Consider the following 19,933-nt stretch of genomic DNA (forward strand, 5'->3'; position numbering starts at 1 on the left):
AGAACACAAATGCCAGCCCAGGTTACTGTATCCAGCAAAACTCTCAATTAACATTGATGGAGAAACCAAGATTCCATGACAAAACCAAATTTACACAATATCTTTCTACAAATCCAGCACTACAAAGGATAATAAATGGTAAAGCCCAACATAAGGAGGCAAGCTATACCCTAGAAGAAGCAAGAAACTAATCGTCTTGGCAACAAAACAAAGAGAATGAAAGCACACAAACATAACCTTACATCCAAATATGAATATAACAGGAAGCAATAATCACTATTCCTTAATATCTCTCAATATCAATGGCCTCAACTCCCCAATAAAAAGACATAGATTAACAAACTGGATACGCAACGAGGACCCTGCATTCTGCTGCCTACAGGAAACACACCTCAGAGACAAAGACAGACACTACCTCAGAGTGAAAGGCTGGAAAACAACTTTCCAAGCAAATGGTCAGAAGAAGCAAGCTGGAGTAGCCATTCTAATATCAAATAAACTCAATTTCCAACTAAAAGTCATCAAAAAATAAGGAAGGACACTTCATATTCATCAAAGGAAAAATCCACCAAGATGAACTCTCAATCCTAAATATCTATGCCCCAAATACAAGGGCACCTACATACGTAAAAGAAACCTTACTAAAGCTCAAAACACATATTGCACCTCACACAATAATAGTGGGAGATTTCAACACCCCACTCTCATCAATGGACAGATCATGGAAACAGAAATTAAGCAGTGATGTCGACAGACTAAGAGAAGTCATGAGCCAAATGGACTTAACGGATATTTATAGAACATTCTATCCTAAAGCAAAAGGATATACCTTCTTCTCTGCTCCTCATGGCACTTTCTCCAAAATTGACCATATAATTGGTCAAAAAACGGGCCTCAACAGGTACAGAAAGATAGAAATAATCCCATGCTTGCTATCGGACCACCACGGCCTAAAACTGGTCTTCAATAACAATAAGGGAAGAATGCCCACATATACGTGGAAACTGAACAATGCTCTACTCAATGATAACCTGGTCAAGGAAGAAATAAAGAAAGAAATTAAAAACTTTTTAGAATTTAATGAAAATGAAGGTACAACATACCCAAACTTATGGGACACAATGAAAGCTGTGCTAAGAGGAAAACTCATAGCGCTGAGTGCCTGCAGAAAGAAACAGGAAAGAGCATATGTCAGCAGCTTGACAGCACACCTAAAAGCTCTAGAACAAAAAGAAGCAAATACACCGAGGAGGAGTAGAAGGCAGGAAATAATTAAACTCAGAGCTGAAATCAACAAAGTAGAAACAAAAAGGACCATAGAAAGAATCAACAGAACCAAAAGCTGGTTCTTTGAGAAAATCAACAAGATAGATAAACCCTTAGCCAGACTAACGAGAGGACACAGAGAGTGCGTCTAAATTAACATAATCAGAAATGAAAAGGGAGACATAACTACAGATTCAGAGGAAATTCAAAAAATCATCAGATCTTACTATAAATACCTATATTCAACAAAATTTGAAAATCTTCAGGAAATGGACAATTTCCTAGACAGATACCAGGTATCGAAGTTAAATCAGGAACAGATAAACCAGTTAAACAACCCCATAACTCCTAAGGAAATAGAAGCAGTCATTAAAGGTCTCCCAACCAAAAAGAGCCCAGGTCCAGACGGGTTTAGTGCAGAATTCTATCAAACCTTCATAGAAGACCTCATACCAATATTATCCAAACTATTCCACAAAATTGAAACAGATGGAGCACTACCGAATTCCTTCTATGAAGCCACAATTACTCTTATACCTAAACCACACAAAGACACAACAAAGAAAGAGAACTTCAGACCAATTTCCCTTATAAATATCGACTCAAAAATACTCAATAAAATTCTGGCAAACCGAATCCAAGAGCACATCAAAACAATCATCCACCATGATCAAGTAGGCTTCATCCCAGGCATGCAGGGATGGTTTAATATACGGAAAACCATCAACGTGATCCATTATATAAACAAACTGAAAGAACAGAACCACATGATCATTTCATTAGATGCTGAGAAAGCATTTGACAAAATTCAACACCCCTTCATGATAAAAGTCCTGGAAAGAATAGGAATTCAAGGCCCATACCTAAACATTGTAAAAGCCATATACAGCAAACCAGTTGCTAACATTAAACTAAATGGAAAGAAACTTGAAGCAATCCCACTAAAATCAGGGACTAGACAAGGCTGCCCACTCTCTACCTACTTATTCAATATAGTTCTTGAAGTTCTAGCCAGAGCAATCAGACAACAAAAGGAGATCAAGGGGATATAGATCGGAAAAGAAGAGGTCAAAATATCACTATTTGCAGATGACATGATAGTATATTTAAGTGATCCCAAAAGTTCCACCAGAGAACTACTAAAGCTGATAAACAACTTCAGCAAAGTGGCTGGGTATAAAATTAACTCAAATAAATCCTTTGCCTTCCTCCACACAAAAGAGAATCAAGCCGAGAAAGAAATTAGGGAAACGACACCCTTCATAATAGACCCAAATAATATAAAGTACCTCGGTGTGACTTTAAACAAGCAAGTAAAAGATCTGTACAATAAGAACTTCAAGACACTGAGGAAAGAAATTGAAGAAGACCTCAGAAGATGGAAAGATCTCCCATGCTCATGGATTGGCAGGATTAATATAGTAAAAATGGCCATTTTACCAAAAGCAATCTACAGATTCAATGCAATCCCCATCAAAATACCAATCCCATTCTTCAAAGAGTTAGACAGAACAATTTGCAAATTCATCTGGAATAACAAAAAACCCAGGATAGCTAAAGCTGTCCTCAACAATAAAAGGACATCAGGGGGAATCACTATCCCTGAACTCAAGCAGTATTACAGAGCAATAGTGATAAAAACTGCATGGTATTGGTACAGTGACAGACAGATAGACCAATGGAATAGAATTGAAGACCCAGAAATGAACGCACACACCTATGGTCACTTGATTTTTGACAAAGGAGCCAAAACCATCCAATGGAAAAAAGATAGCATTTTCAGCAAATGGTGCTGGCTCAACTGGAGGGCAACATGTAGAAGAATGCAGATCGATCCATCCTTATCACCCTGTACAAAGCTTAAGTCCAAGTGGATCAAGGACCTCCACATCAAACCAGACACACTCAAACTAATAGAAGAAAAACTAGGGAAGCATCTGGAACACATGGGCACTGAAAAAATTTCCTGAACAAAACACCAATGGCTTACGCTCTAAGATCAAGAATCGACAAATGGGATCTCATAAAACTGCAAAGCTTCTGTAAGGCAAAGGACACTGTGGTTAGGACAAAACGGCAACCAACAGATTGGGAAAAGATCTTTACCAATCCTACAACAGATAGAGGCCTTATATCCAAAATATACAAAGAACTCAAGAAGTTAGACCGCAGGGAAACAAATAACCCTATTAAAAAATGGGGTTCAGAGCTAAACAAAAAATTCACAGCTGAGGAATGCCGAATGGCTGAGAAACAACTAAAGAAATGTTCAACATCTTTAGTCATAAGGGAAATGCAAATCAAAACAACCCTGAGATTTCACCTCACACCAGTGAGAATGGCTAAGATCAAAAACTCAGGTGACAGCAGATGCTGGCGAGGATGTGGAGAAAGAGGAACACTCCTCCATTGTTGGTGGGATTGCAGACTGGTACAACCATTCTGGAAATCAGTCTGGAGGTTCCTCAGAAAATTGGACATTGAACTGCCTGAGGATCCAGCTATACCTCTCTTGGCCATATACCCAAAACATTCCTCAACATACAAAAGAGACACGTGCTCCACTATGTTCATCGCAGCCTTATTTATAATAGCCAGAAACTGGAAAAAACCCAGATGCCCTTCAACAGAGGAATGGATTCAGAAAATGTGGTACATCTACACAATGGAATATTACTCAGCTATCAAAAGAACGAGTTTATGAAATTCGTAGGCAAATGGTTGGAACTGGAAAATATCATCCTGAGTGAGCTAACCCATTCACAGAAAGACATACAGGGTATGCACTCATTGATAAGTGGCTATTAGCCCAAATGCTTGAATTACCCTAGATCCCTAGAACAAAGGAAACTCAAGACGGATGATCAAAATGTGAATGCTTCACTCCTTCTTTAAAAGGGGAACAAGAATACCCTTGGCAGGGAAGAGAGAGGCAAAGATTAAAACAGACACAGAAGGAACACCCATTCAGAGCCTGCCCCACATGTGGCCCATACATATACAGCCACCCAATTAGACAAGATGGATGAAGCAAAGAAGTGCAGACCGACAGGAGCCGGATGTACATCGCTCCTGAGAGACACAGCCAGAATACAGCAAATACAGAGGCGAATGCCAGCAGCAAACCACTGAACTGAGAATAGGACCCCCGTTGAAGGAATCAGAGAAAGAACTGGAAGAGCTTGAAGGGGCTCAGAGACCCCATATGTACAACAATGCCAAGCAACCAGAGCTTCCAGGGACTAAGCCACTACCTAAAGACTATACATGGACTGACCCTGGACTCTGACCTCATAGGTAGCAATGAATATCCTAGTAAGAGCACCAGTGGAAGGGGAAGCCCTGGGTCCTGCTAAGACTGAACCCCCAGTGAACTATTCTGGTGGGGGGAGGGCGGCAATGGGGGGAGGGTTGGGAGGGGAACACCCATAAGGAAAGGGAGGGGGGAGGGGGATGTTTGCCCGGAAACCGGGAAAGGGAATAACACTTGAAATGTATATAAGAAATACTCAAGTTAATAAAAAAAAAAAAAAAGATGCTAGGTATAGGTAGGATTGAATGAAGAGATAACAACTAAAATCTCATCTGGGGGTATGGTGTTTGAGCTAATTAAATTTACAATGAAAAACACTTTTTATATTCTTAGACAATTGCTTAAAAATTCATAATACCCCCACTTCAATAGGAATTTTTTGACATTGAGTATACACACACTTTTACAAAGCAATTTTGGAGTACTTTCTGTGGAATCTCTGTGTGTGTTTGTGAGATGGCCTACATGAAATATGCATGTGAGAACATACAACTCAAAGAAGGTGATTGAAGGTAGTGCATTGAACTCAGTTGTGAAACATTTCATCTCTTAAACATTTGATTATCTTTGGAATGCATTGTTCTCCAGCACTTTTTCAAATCTACCTATCTATCATTCTATCTGTCATTTTATCTCAGGCCATGCTATCAGCTTGCTACAAGTACTCATTGAATAGTTTGGAGATATCCTGGTCCTCCTTCTCCCCAACTGATGTGCAAAAAAAAAAAAAAAAAAAAAAAAAAAACCTTGCCTCTGGTAGGCTCATCTCGCCTACTGACAGAATTGTTGACTGAGCTAGTAAGTTGAAGAAATCAAGCAACCAAGGCAGGGAAGAGTAGACAGGAAAACATGGAGACTAGTGGCTGGTGACCAGTTATGGATACCTGTCACCAAGCTCTTGAGTTGAACAGTTCATGTTGACATTCAGTTTGTAAGCCCTGTACCTTCAAAGAGTGATTCGAAGCAAATCTGTCTAATCTTAAATAAGTTCTGGCCAGTTATTATGTCACAGTAACAATGCCAGTATCTATTACAAACAGCTAAGAAAAAATGGAATCTACGGGTGAGAGAAAACAGTGTTTTCTTTCAGCATAAATCTTGAAGGGTTTAGAAAAAAAGGAAATATTTCGTGACAACCCAGGTATTCATACTGCAGAGCATCATAGCAAACTTATTATTTGTGTAAATAGAACGGTTGTGTAGGTCATTTTTAATTGTAACAATTGGTAACTTCCTTCCTTTGTCCTAAAATACATTTTTTTTAAATTCATCATTCCATTTGTTTACATCTCAATGATATCCCACTTTCAAGTTACCCCTCCACAAATCCCCTATCCCACATATGCCCTCTTCGCCCTCCCTTTTGCCTCTATAAGCATGCTCCCCCACCTACCCATCCTCTTTTGCCCCACTGCTCCAGCATCCCCTACACTGGGGCATCAAACCTCCACAGGATCAAGGGCCTCCTCTCTCATTGATGTCAGACAAAGTCATCCTGTGCTACATATGAATCTGGAGCCATGGATCCCTCCGTATACACTCCTTAGTTGGTGGTCTAGTCCCTGGAAACACAGGGTGGTCCAGCCAGCCAATGTTGTTCTTCTTTTTTTTTTTCAGAGCTGGGGACCGAACCCAGGGCCTTGCGCTCGTTAGGCAAGCGCTCTACCACTGAGCTAAATCCCCAACCCAATGTTGTTCTTCTTATGGTGTTGTACTACCCCTCTATTCCTCCAGTACTTTGACCAGCACCCCCAACAGGATTCTGGAGCTTAGTCTGATGGTTGACTCCAAGTATCCACATCTGCATGGGTCAATTGCTTGCCAGACCTCCCAAAGAAGCCATACCAGGTTCCTCTAGGTAAGCATCTGTCAATGGCAAGAGTGTCCGGTTTGGTGTCTACTGACAGGATGGATCCTCACAGCACCCCTTCATTTAGTCTCTGCTCCATTTTTTGACCCTGTTCTTACTTTGGACATGAATATTTCAGGTTAAAAATTTTGAGATGGGTGGGTGGCCCCATTCTTTGACCAGGGACCGTACCTTTCTACTGAAGGAGATCTCTACAGGTTCTATCTTCCCTTTGCTGTGCATTTCAGTTAAAGTCATCCCTGTTGGGTCCTGTGAGCCTCTCTGGCTTTTGGAACCCTACAGTATCTATCCTCTGATCCTCATTCCCCATTACCACATATTTTTATTAGATTTCCTGTCTGTCTGAATCTCTCTTATGTCCCCTCCAGTGCCAGATACTGTCCCCTTATTTTCTCTCCCTCCTCTCTCCCTCCCAGTTTCATTCCCTCCACCTCCCTCAATCATCCTGTTCTCTCCTCAGTACAGGACTGAAGCATCCACACCCTGGTCTTCTTTCCACCTAAGCTCCATATGGTCTGTGGGTTGCACCATGGGCTTTGTGAGCTTTTGGACTAATATCCACTTATTAGTCAGTACATGCCATGTGTTTAGTTATTTTTTTTATTTATGTGTGTGTGTGTGTGTGTCTGTCTGTCTGTCTGTGTTACCTCACTCAGGATGATAGTTCATAGTTCGATCCATTTGCCTGTGAATTTCATGAAGTCATTGCATTTAATAACTGAGTAGTACTCCATAGTGTAAATGTACCCCATTTCCTGTATCCATTGCACTGCTGAGTGACATTTGGGTTCTTTCTAGCTTCGAGCTATTATAAATAAAGCTGCTATGAACACAGTGGAACATGTGTCCTTGTTATATGTTGAAGCATCTTTTGGGTATATGCCAAGGAGTGATATAGCTGAGTCTTCAGGCAGTACTATTTATAATTTTCTGAGGAACCACCAGACTGATTTTCAGAGTGTTTTTAACAAAATGAAGTCCCAACAGCAATAGAGGAGTGTTTTTCTTCCTCTACATCCTTGTCAGCATCTGCTGTCACCTGAGTTTTTAATCTTGGTCATTTTGATTGGTGTGAAGTGGAATCACAGGATCATTTTGATTTGCATTTCTGTGCTGACTAAGGATGTTGACCATTTCTTTAAGTGTTTCTCAGTCATCCTAGATTCCACAGTTGAGAATACTTTGTTTAGCTCTGTACCCAACCTTTTAATAGGGTTATTTGGTTCTCTAGAATCTAGCTTCTTAAGGTTTTTATATATTTTGGATATTAGCCCTCTATTGGATGTAGGGTTGTTAAAGATCTTTTCCCAATCTGTGGGCTGCCATTTTGTCCTATTGACAGTGTTCTTTGTCTTATAGAAGCCTTTCAATTTTATGAGATTTCATTTGTCAATTCTTGATCTTAGAGCATAATCTATTGGTATTTTGTTCAGGAAAAATTCCCCTCAGACCATGTGTTCAAAATTATTTCCCATTTTCTCTTCTATTAGATTCAGCATATCTGGTTTTATGTGGAGGTTCTCATCCATTTGGACTTGAGCTTTGTACAAGGAGATAAGAATGGATCAATTTAGGGTTGGGCTCAGTGGTAGAGCGCTTGCCTAGCAACAAGCACAAGGCCCTGGGTTCGGTCCCCAGCTCCGAAAAAAAGAAAAGAAAAAAAAAGAATGGATCAATTTGCCTTCTTCTATATGCTGACTTACAACTGAACTAGCACCATTTGTTGAAAATGCTGTCATTTTTCCACTGGTTGGTATTAGCTTCTTTGTCAAAGATGAAATGACCATTGGTGTGTGGATTCATTTCTGGGTCTTCAACACTATTCCACTGATCTACCTGCCTGTTTCTGTACCAATACTATAAGGTTTTTATCTTTATTGCTCTGTAGTAGAGCTTAAGTTCAGGAACAGTGATTCCCCTGGAAGTTTTTTATTGTTGATAATATTTTTCACTATCCTGAGAAATTTGCAAATTGCTCTTTTTAACTCTGTGAAGAATTGAGTGGGAATTTGGTTCTTAGAGAAAATCAACAATATATAGATAAACCCTTAGCCTAACTAACTAGAGGGCACAGAAATAGTATCCAAATTAATAAAAATCAGGAACAAAAAGAGAGATACAACAACAGAAACTGAGGAAATTAACAAATAATCAGAGTCTATTACAAAAGTCTATATTAAAAAAACAGTGGAAATCTAGATTAAGTGGATGATTTTCTAGACAGATAACAGGTACCAAAGTTAAATCAGGATCAGGTAAACCATCTAAATAGTTCTGTAACCCCTAAGGAAAGAGTAGCAGTGATTTGATGTCTCCCAATCAAAAAGAAGCCCAAAGCCAGATAGTTTTAGGGCAGACTTCTATCAGACCTTCAAAGAAGACCTGATACCAATACTTCTCAAACTATTCCACAAAATAGAAACAGAACAAACACTATTCAATTCAGTCTCTGAAGCCACAGTTACACTGATATTTAAATCACAAAAAGACTCACTAATGAAAGAGAACGTTAGACCAATTTCCCTCATGAATATCAATGCAAAAATATTCAATAAAATTCTTGTAAACTGAATCCAAGGACACATCAAAATGATCATTCACGATGACCAAGGAGGCTCGATTCCAGGAATGCAGAAATGATTCAATATAGGGAAATCCATCAATGTCAATCACTACATAAGCAAACTCAAAGGAAAAAAATGCATGAAGATTTCAATAGATGCTGAAAAAGCACTTGACAAAATATAATACCTATTCATGTTAAAAGTATTGGAGAGATCAGGAACTCAAGGTCCATACCTAAGCATAGTTAAAGCAATATACAGCAAACCAGTAGCCAACATTAAACTAAATGGAGAGAAATTTGAAGCAATTCCATTAAAATCAGTGACTAGACAAGGCTACCCACTCTCTCCCTAGTTATTCAATAATTCCTAGCCAGAGCAATCAGACAACAAAAGGAGTTCACAGGGATGCAAATCGGATTGGAAGAGGTCAAAATATCATTATTTGCAGATGCTATGAAAGTATACTTACGTGACCCCAAAAGTTCCACCAGAGAACAACTAAGCCTGATAACAACTTCAGAAATTTGGCTGAGTATAAAATTAACTCAAACAAATCAGTAGCCTTCCTCTACTCAAAGAATAAACAAGCTGAGAAAGAAATTAGGGAAACGACATCCTTCACAATAGTCTCAAATGACAAAAAATACCTTGGTGTGACTCTAACCAAGCAAGTGAAAGATCTGTATGACAGGAACTTCAAGTCCCGGAAGAAAGAAATCAAAGAATATCTCATAAGTGGAAAGAACTCCCATACTCATGGATTGGCAGGATTAATATTGTAAAAATGGCCATCCTACCTAAAGCAATCTAAAACACTATTTTTGGTATCCTTCCTTTCCTTCATTGCAATATAGATATGGATTACACACATTGGTTATTGTGAAGTTAAAACTTTTGTTCATTTACTTTTTAATTGAACTGAACACTTGAAAGTTACAGCTTATTAGAGAAAATACATTATTTACTTTGATCCAGAAATTACAAATGTAAAGTAGCCTCTGATGTGGGCTATCATAAAGATGTTTTTATACTCTTCTAATTGTAATAGTAAAATATTAGCTATAGGGTCATTATGAAAACAAGACCAGCTCTAGGGATGTCCTTCAAAAACTTTGTGTTCTACCCTACATCTTGAAAATCCCATCATCTTTTAATTTCATTACAACTGAGGCCAAGCTTGGGATAAATGATCTTGTAGCTGACTTAGTCAAGGAGCTCTCTGTGGTCTCTGCAAATCAAGTTTCAGTCTTACATTCAAAAAATTACTAGCCCTAATGTCTCTCATTCACATCTCTTTACTGTATCAGAAGCTGAAAAGGTGCTTTCTTTTCTTAGGCAAAGCAATTCTTTCTTGGAAGCTGTCTTTTAATTACTGCATTCACCTGTTGATGTTGGCATTTGTGAATTCATCTACAGAATCCTCTCCCTGAAATTTTAGGCTATTAAACTTATGTATCTTTTTTTCATTTTTGTGTCTCCCACATACTTATTCCTGAAGTCGATGTTATCTCTTTGGACCCCTGGAAAGAAAGCTATCTTTAGAACTTTGGTTCCTTGGTAGGTTTCTGACAAATTATAAGCATTCTTAGCAACCCAACTTAATAAAGAGTCAGCATCCCTGAGTCTCTCTATCCTCTTTCCATCACTGTCTGTCACTTTTGAGAGATTTTACTGTGTAAGGAAAACTGTTTTGTAACAGAGGTAAAGAATGTTACTTTGGATTCAACATATGAGCCTGAAGAGCACCATAGAAAACTAATAATTTGGGAACTGCAGAATATGACCTCAGAATTTGTAATTTGCAAGTAAATGTCTATGTACATAGTTTTCAAATTCTAGATATGCATATAAAGGAATAAGTATGAAGACAATTACATCATGCATATGAGTTACTTGAATCTAAAGGTAAAGATGATTTCAAATTTAGGGTATTGATATCTTTCAGGCTTCCTCCTGAATAAGCTCCCCATTTCTCTGAATTCTGGTTGCCTGGTTCAGTTCAGCTCTTGTTTCTAAAATGTCCTCTCATTGCTGACTGATTCAAACTGGCTTCTGACTAAATTGATCTGCTAAGATAAACTGTATCTGAATTCCATCAACTGAATTGCATGGACTACATTAACTGAATGGAACTGAAAAGAACCGCAAAAACTCAACTCCATTCCATTGAACTGTAGTGCATTGAACTGCACTGACTGAACTCAACCAAATTCTACTGCCTTCCCTGAACTCAACTAAACTGCACTCACTGAACTCTCGTCCCTCTCCACTTACTGATCTTAAGTAGTGTCTCTTTCCTGTGCTGTTCTGGGGAGAGTTGGGCACCTCCTATTTCTGACTCCTTCTGCCAAATCTTATATCTCTCATTTAAATGACACTTTCAAACATGGGTGCTTTCTTCTACAAACTAACCAACTGGGATTAAAGATGTGTACTAAGGACATGGTCTATATTCTAGACAGATCATATAGACTTAGAAGGTGATTGGATGTGATCCCTTGCCAGAGCAGAATGTCTAGTGGATTAAAATTCCTTTATATCTTTTAAATTAGGTCAAAATGATATACGAAGAAAATTTTAACAAGCAATGTTAAAGCCAATGTAGTAGAACTGGTAATTAGAATGGCATTTAAAGATGCAAGTTAAGGAACCTGTGTTAAAGTGAGGGAGTATTTGTTTATGTTCACAAAAATAATTTTGTAAGAGTTGGCGATTATCGGTAAAGTTAGAAAATGTTTAGACATACTTCAAATGTATTGCAAGGGAATCAGATTTTTTTAAAAAACCCACACATTAAAAGCAAAAGTATTGTAAGGCAAAGTCTGTCAGCTATCAACTGTTGGACACAGGATCTTTCCATCAAAGAACAAAAGGAAGATTGTTCAAAGCAGGTCACAAAAATAAAATCTTAACATCAGTTGCATTTAAGGTCTACATTGTGTGTCTTCATCCCAGCAGGGCCTTTGAAGAACAGCTTTAGAAATAAGTTTAGAAAAGTGGCTAGTACAAACATTGCTCTTTGCGTAAATAGTGAATTAAAAAAATATATATAAACATATATTTCGTACAATGTATATATATATATATATATATTACTGTACACATTCCACATAATCATATGACACAAGTTATACATGTTTATAAAGTTATGCATATATGCTTCTATATATAATTTATTGTATATATACTATGTGACAAAAATAAATTTATATAAGAATAGATAATATCTTAAGATGAATGCTTATTATTTAAGAGAAATATGAATAGCTCATTAAAGCAAAATAATGGGATATTGACTAAAAGGTAAGTCAGCATAGCAATGACTCAAAAATCCAAAAAAATCTTATAACTATATCATCACATTTTAAAGTTGTAAGGATAGATCTCTCATACCCAAAATGAAAAGGTCCAAAGATGTGTCTCAGCAGGTCATAAAATAGAAAGGTCAAGTTGGAGAATCTGAGTTTGGATCCTTAAAATACATGTGCGAAAATGAAAGGGGGAAAATAAATGGGAGAGAGGGAGAAAAGAGACAGAGGAAGGAAGATAGAAAAAAGAGTAATTATGCATTTAACAAAGGTCTTCAAGTGCCCTAAATTGGAGACAGTGGAATCTATACAGTTAACTTGATAGATCAGGATGTTGTATGACATACTCTTTCACCACAGAGTAGTGCACAGTCTTATTAAACTTTAATACACACAAGTGTGAAACAATACACCCACATTCACTCACTCACTCTAAAAATCTGACAGTTTGCAGCAAATCTTAGTATACAGACATAGGCATACTGTCAAATACCAGTGACAGTATTAGGTGCTAAGAAGCTAATCTTGTGACACCTTTAATAGTGACACCTTTAAATAATTGAAAGATCACAAGTAGAATACTTTAAAATCATAATTACCCTAATTTGCTCTGGTTACCATGACAATGTGTAGTATACTTTGTGAAACAGGACATCATTGATCATTTCGGCAGTTCAAGACCACAGAACCTTTCAAGTGACAAAATTGGCACACTTAAGTCCCACTAGTTGTAATCAGGGCGAATCCATTGGTGTAATCTTTCCAGTTTCTAGATGAGTGCTACACAATTCTTGGTTTTATTCTCTTTCTAGAACCATATTATTTATCTTTGCCTGTATGGTTTCACGAGACTTTCCTTGTGTTCCTGTCCATGTTCAAATCAAAGGTCTTTATAAGGACTGCAATGAAATTGGATTCAGGATTCGTCCAACTCATGTAGGACTTCATCTTAACTAGGTGCAGGCACAAGAGATCTGTCAACAAATAACATCACATTTTTGAAGAAGTTTGGAAATCAGGACCAACATCTGATGGTTTTAAATGCATAAAATAACACTTTACACTAACAAGGAAGGGGAAACAATAATCACGGGAGGCAAAGAGAGGGAGAGACCTGAATAGGAGTGGGGTGGTGAAGTGGAAAAGACAAACAGGATCAGGTATGGGGGTTGGGGGGCAGGAGAGAAGCCCAGAGGGTCAAGAGAATGAATGGAAATATTCAGCTTCTGAAGGTAGAAGGTGGGGAGACTCTCTCGACGATCCCAGAGACATGGGAGGTGAGAGACTTTCAGAACTCAATGGGTATGGGGGTGACCTTAGGCAAAATAGTCTAGAAGAGTCCACCTCCAGTAGATACACAGGGCACCAAGTGGAGAGACAGGGTTACCAAGCCACATTCAAAGTTTCTGACCTAGAATTGCTCCCATCTATAAGATCTACAGGGATAAAAATGGAAATTATATTGAAAGAAAGGCTGTCCAGTGACCGGCCCAACTGATGATCTATCTCATGGGATTGGGGCACCATGGCCTGACACAGTTACTGGTGATAAGATGTAGAGATAGGAGCCTCTGAGAGCTGACTGAGAAGGATGCAGATACTTTCACCCAACCATCTGTCTGAAATCAAGGACCTTTATGGAGGAATTAGGGGAAGGATTGAAGGAGATGAAGGAGAGGATGACCCTATAGGAAGACCAGTAGTCTCAACCAATCCAGACTCCTGGGAGATCTCAGAGACTGATCCCCTCACCAGGCAGAATAGATGAGGTAGTCTGTGGTCTCTGACATATGTGCAGCAGAGGGCTGCCTGGTCTGGCCTCAGTGGGAGAAAGGAGACAATTCATCTAATCCTGGAGAGACAGGAGGCCCCAGGAAAGGGGAAGGGAGTGTGTGGAGGAAGACAGCAGCCTCTGAGAGGCAAGGGGGAGGGGAAGTGGGAAGAGAAACTGTGTGTGTGTTGGAGGAGGAGGAGGTTTGACAGGTTGGCTGAGAGTTGGACAATGGCCTGAATGTAAATTAATAAAATTAATAAAAACAATACAACAGCAACAACAGTAACAAAGAACATCCTCCCTCAAAAGTACCAGTAGAAACTGTGGGCAAGCGACTAGTCAATATTGGAGGTTCACAGGGCACAGTTTTACAGTTTCTAATTTCCTGTTTTGAAAAACATGTATTGAACAGAGATACACAGACAGCACCAAGCTATCAAGAGAATTTGATGAAGTAAGACTGCCAAGCGAAGAAGCTTTTCTGGTAAAAGATGTTTTTAAGCTGAAAATGCAGTGTCCTACATTATGTTTTGCTTCTGTCATGTAGTAAAGGAGTGTTTTTCTGTCATTTAAATGATACTGACTTTTGGGTAACTTGTATAGGGGGTCTTTTTAGCCGGTTCCACTTGTTAAATATACTTTCAGACATAATTTCATGCACCACTTGTTTTAGTATCATCTTAAGTATGCAACCAGTAGTGTGTCTTCTCTCTCGAGTTAAAATGAATCCTATGTTCCTGTAAGTTAGATACTCTGAATACTTCAGTGCCTGTGCCAGAAAGACTCGAAGAGAAGGCGGTTTCCAATGCTGATATTTGCCAACTGCCATATGCTCTATCTCACATAGTGTGTGCGGCACCTTCACAAGGCTTTTGACAGGCCAGCACACCCCTCGAAGGTCGCTTGTCTAAGACAGATCATGGTACACTGCTATGATCCAAAGTATGAGATTGACTATGAAATTAAAGGTTTAGGGTTCATCTCACTAGTTCTTCAGAGACAAAAAAGGGTGGGGTGATTTATTAAAGGGAAGAAATGTGTGAACTATTCTTTCATTAAATTGAATGCTTTTCTGCTGTATTTAAGAAACTTTGTACGATGGTATGTTCCTAATACTGAGGGCTGTTGGAAGGTTGCTAATTCTTAAAACCAAATGATGCTGAACACAGGAAAAAGTGACCTAAGGAACGTTTGGTTTTTACTGGAAGAAGAACAAAGGACTGGTCTGGATGTGAATATAACTGAATGTGAGTGTTGCTGAGGGAAGTAATGCCAGGTTCCAGGTCTGATGAAAAACAAATTATGAAAATGAAACATAATAGGGAGATTAACTGAGGAGCATGGTTCAGTTGTTGTAGAGAATATAAAACAAAGAACATTATCAAGGAAAGTGCTCTTTAAGAAGATAACTTAAAATCATATGAGTATTGATAAAAATATAAAAGGAGGTATCATCAAATTTAAATTCAATACCAAGAAGTGTAATTTTTATTCAACTACAGTAATCTGGTTACTTAGTGTTTCATTACTTCTCCACAATATAAAATGATTTCCAAAAATTAATTAAGCTTCAAAAATTGTGTGTTTTCATTTTACACTGATTGTTTATATACAAAACCACTAATAAAAATTTTATTTAGATTTACAATTTTTAGGAGGAAAATTGCCTTTATATTTAGTTTATATCGAATGTATTCTAAATAAAAAACTTAGTACTTTTTAAAAATGAAAACACAGGGCCGCTGCAGAGAGCCCCTGGGCAGCAACCCACGAGCGAACCTGAGTCTCGGGACCACAGGTAAGACCAAATTTTCTGCTGCAAGAAAGCTGCCTGGTGAGCTTGGGACACACGGAAGCAGAATTTCTCTAGGACCGGGCACGTTCTGTGTTTACCGGAAGTCCCACACCCGCGGATCCCGGCCCGCAGCAGCTCTCTGCTCCCAGACCCAGTGAGAGAGAGACCCAACCACCTGGTCAGGTGGGCACTCCTGAGGCTGCAGAGCAGAAGAGACCACCAACACTGCTCACCCCTGCCCACTTCCCTGGCCCAAGAGGAAACTGTATAAGGCCTCTGGGCTCCCGTGGGGGAGGGCCCAGGAGCGGCAGGACACCTGCCTGAGACACCGCCGGAACCTGAAAGAAACAGACCGGATAAACAGTTCTCTGCACCCAAATCCCGTGGGAGGGAGAGCTAAACCTTCAGAGAGGCAGACAAGTCTGGGAAACCAGAAGAGACTGCTCCCTGCACACACATCTCGGACGCCAGAGGAAAAAGCCAAAGACCATCTGGAACCCTGGTGCACTGAAGCTCCCGGAAGGGGCGGCACAGGTCTTCCTGGTTGCTGCCGCTGCAGAGAGCCCCTGGGTAGCACGCCACGAGCGAACTTGAGCCTCGGGACCACAGGTAAGACCAAATTTTCTGCGGCAAGAAAGCTGCCTGGTGAACTCAAGACACAGGCCCACAGGAACAGCTGAAGACCTGTAGAGAGGAAAAACTACACGCCCGAAAGCAGAACACTCTGTCCCCATAACTGACTGAAAGAGAGGAAAACAGGTCTACAGCACTCCTGACACACAGGCTTATAGGACAGTCTAGCCACTGTCAGAAATAGCAGAACAAAGTAACACTAGAGATAATCTGATGGCGAGAGGCAAGCGCAGGAACCCAAGCAATAGAAACCAAGACTACATGCCATCATCGGAGCCCAATTCTCCCACCAAAACAAACATGGAATATCCAAACACACCAGAAAAGCAAGATCTAGTTTCAAAATCATATTTGATCATGATGCTGGAGGACTTCAAGAAAGACATGAACACACTTAGGGAAACACAGGAAAACATTAATAAACAAGTAGAAGCCTACAGAAAGGAATCACAAAAATCCCTGAAAGAATTCCAGGAAAACACAATCAAACAGTTGAAGGAATTAAAAATGGAAATAGAAGCAATCAAGAAAGAACACATGGAAACAACCCTGGCTATAGAAAAGCAAAAGAAGAGACAAGGAGCTGTAGGTACAAGCTTCACCAACAGAATACAAGAGATGGAAGAGAGAATCTCAGGAGCAGAAGATTCCATAGAAATCATTGACTCAACTGTCAAAGATAAGGTAAAGCGGAAAAAGCTACTGGTCCAAAACATACAGGAAATCCAGGACTCAATGAGAAGATCAAACCTAAGGATAATAGGTATAGAAGAGAGTGAAGACTCCCAGCTCAAAGGACCAGTAAATATCTTCAACAAAATCATAGAAGAAAACTTCCCTAATCTAAAAAAAGAGATACCCATAGACATACAAGAAGCCTACAGAACTCCAAATAGATTGGACCAGAAAAGAAACACTTCCCGTCACATAATTGTCAAAACACCAAACGCACAAAATAAAGAAAGAATATTAAAAGCAGTAAGGGAAAAAGGTCAAGTAACATATAAAGGCAGACCTATCAGAATCACACCAGACTTCTCGCCAGAAACTATGAAGGCCAGAAGATCCTGGACTGATGTCATACAGACCCTAAGAGAACACAAATGCCAGCCCAGGTTACTGTATCCAGCAAAACTCTCAATTAACATTGATGGAGAAACCAAGATATTCCATGACAAAACCAAATTTACACAATATCTTTCTACAAATCCAGCACTACAAAGGATAATAAATGATAATAAAGCCCAACATAAGGAGGCAAGCTATACCCTAGAAGAAGCAAGAAACTAATCGTCTTGGCAACAAAACAAAGAGAATGAAAGCACACAAACATAACCTCACATCCAAATATGAATATAAAGGGAAACAATAATCACTATTCCTTAATATCTCTCAATATCAATGGCCTCAACTCCCCAATAAAAAAACATAGATTAACAAACTGGATAAGCAACGAGGACCCTGCATTCTGCTGCCTACAGGAAACACACCTCAGAGACAAAGACAGACACTACCTCAGAGTGAAAGGCTGGAAAACAACTTTCCAAGTAAATGGTCAGAAGAAGCAAGCTGGAGTAGCCATTCTAATATCAAATAAACTCAATTTCCAACTAAAAGTCATCAAAAAAGATAAGGAAGGACACTTCATATTCATCAAAGGAAAAATCCACCAAGATGAACTCTCAATCCTAAATATCTATGCCCCAAACACAAGGGCACCTACATACATAAAAGAAACCTTACTAAAGCTCAAAACACACATTGCACCTTACACAATAATAGTGGAAGATTTCAACACCCCACTCTCATCAATGGACAGATCATGGAAACAGAAATTAAACAGTGATGTCGACAGACTAAGAGAAGTCATGAGCCAAATGGACTTAACGGATATTTATAGAACATTCTATCCTAAAGCAAAAGGATATACCTTCTTTTCAGCTCCTCATGGTACTTTCTCCAAAATTGACCATATAATTGGTCAAAAAACGGGCCTCAACAGGTACAGAAAGATAGAAATAATCCCATGCGTGCTATCGGACCACCATGGCCTAAAACTGGTCTTCAATAACAATAAGGGAAGAATGCCCACATATACGTGGAAATTGAACAATGCTTTACTCAATGATAACCTGGTCAAGGAAGAAATAAAGAAAGAAATTAAAGACTTTTTAGAATTTAACGAAAATGAAGATACAACATACTCAAACTTATGGGACACAATGAAAGCTGTGCTAAGAGGAAAACACATAGCGCTGAGTGCCTGCAGAAAGAAACAGGAAAGAGCATATGTCAGCAGCTTGACAGCACACCTAAAAGCTCTAGAACAAAAAGAAGCAAATACACCGAGGAGGAGTAGAAGGCAGGAAATAATTAAACTCAGAGCTGAAATCAACCAAGTAGAAACAAAAAGGACCATAGAAAGAATCAACAGAACCAAAAGCTGGTTCTTTGAGAAAATCAACAAGATAAATAAACCCTTAGCCAGACTAACGAGAGGACACAGAGAGTGCGTCCAAATTAACAAAATCAGAAATGAAAAGGGAGACATAACTACAGATTCAGAGGAAATTCAAAAAATCATCAGATCTTACTATAAAAACCTATATTCAACAAAATTTGAAAATCTTCAGGAAATGGACAATTTCCTAGACAGATACCAGGTATCGAAGTTAAATCAGGAACAGATAAACCAGTTAAACAACCCCATAACTCCTAAGGAAATAGAAGCAGTCATTAAAGGTCTCCCAACCAAAAAGAGCCCAGGTCCAGACGGGTTTAGTGCAGAATTCTATCAAACCTTCATAGAAGACCTCATACCAATATTATCCAAACTATTCCACAAAATTGAAACAGATGGAGCACTACCGAATTCCTTCTATGAAGCCACAATTACTCTTATACCTAAACCACACAAAGACCCAACAAAGAAGGAGAACTTCAGACCAATTTCCCTTATAAATATCGACGCAAAAATTCTCAATAAAATTCTGGCAAACCGAATTCAAGAGCACATCAAAACAATCATCCACCATGATCAAGTAGGCTTCATCCCAGGCATGCAGGGATGGTTTAATATATGGAAAACCATCAACGTGATCCATTATATAAACAAACTGAAAGAACAGAACCACATGATCATTTCATTAGATGCTGAGAAAGCATTTGAAAAAATTCAACACCCCTTCATGATAAAAGTCCTGGAAAGAATAGGAATTCAAGGCCCATACCTAAACATAGTAAAAGCCATATACAGCAAACCAGTTGCTAACATTAAACTAAATGGAGAGAAACTTGAAGCAATCCCACTAAAATCAGGGACTAGACAAGGCTGCCCACTCTCTCCCTACTTATTCAATAAGTTCTTGAAGTTCTAGCCAGAGCAATCAGACAAATAAAGGAGATCA

This window comes from Rattus norvegicus, chromosome 11, assembly GCF_036323735.1.
Source record: "Rattus norvegicus strain BN/NHsdMcwi chromosome 11, GRCr8, whole genome shotgun sequence".
NCBI classification, from domain to species: Eukaryota; Metazoa; Chordata; class Mammalia; order Rodentia; family Muridae; genus Rattus; species Rattus norvegicus.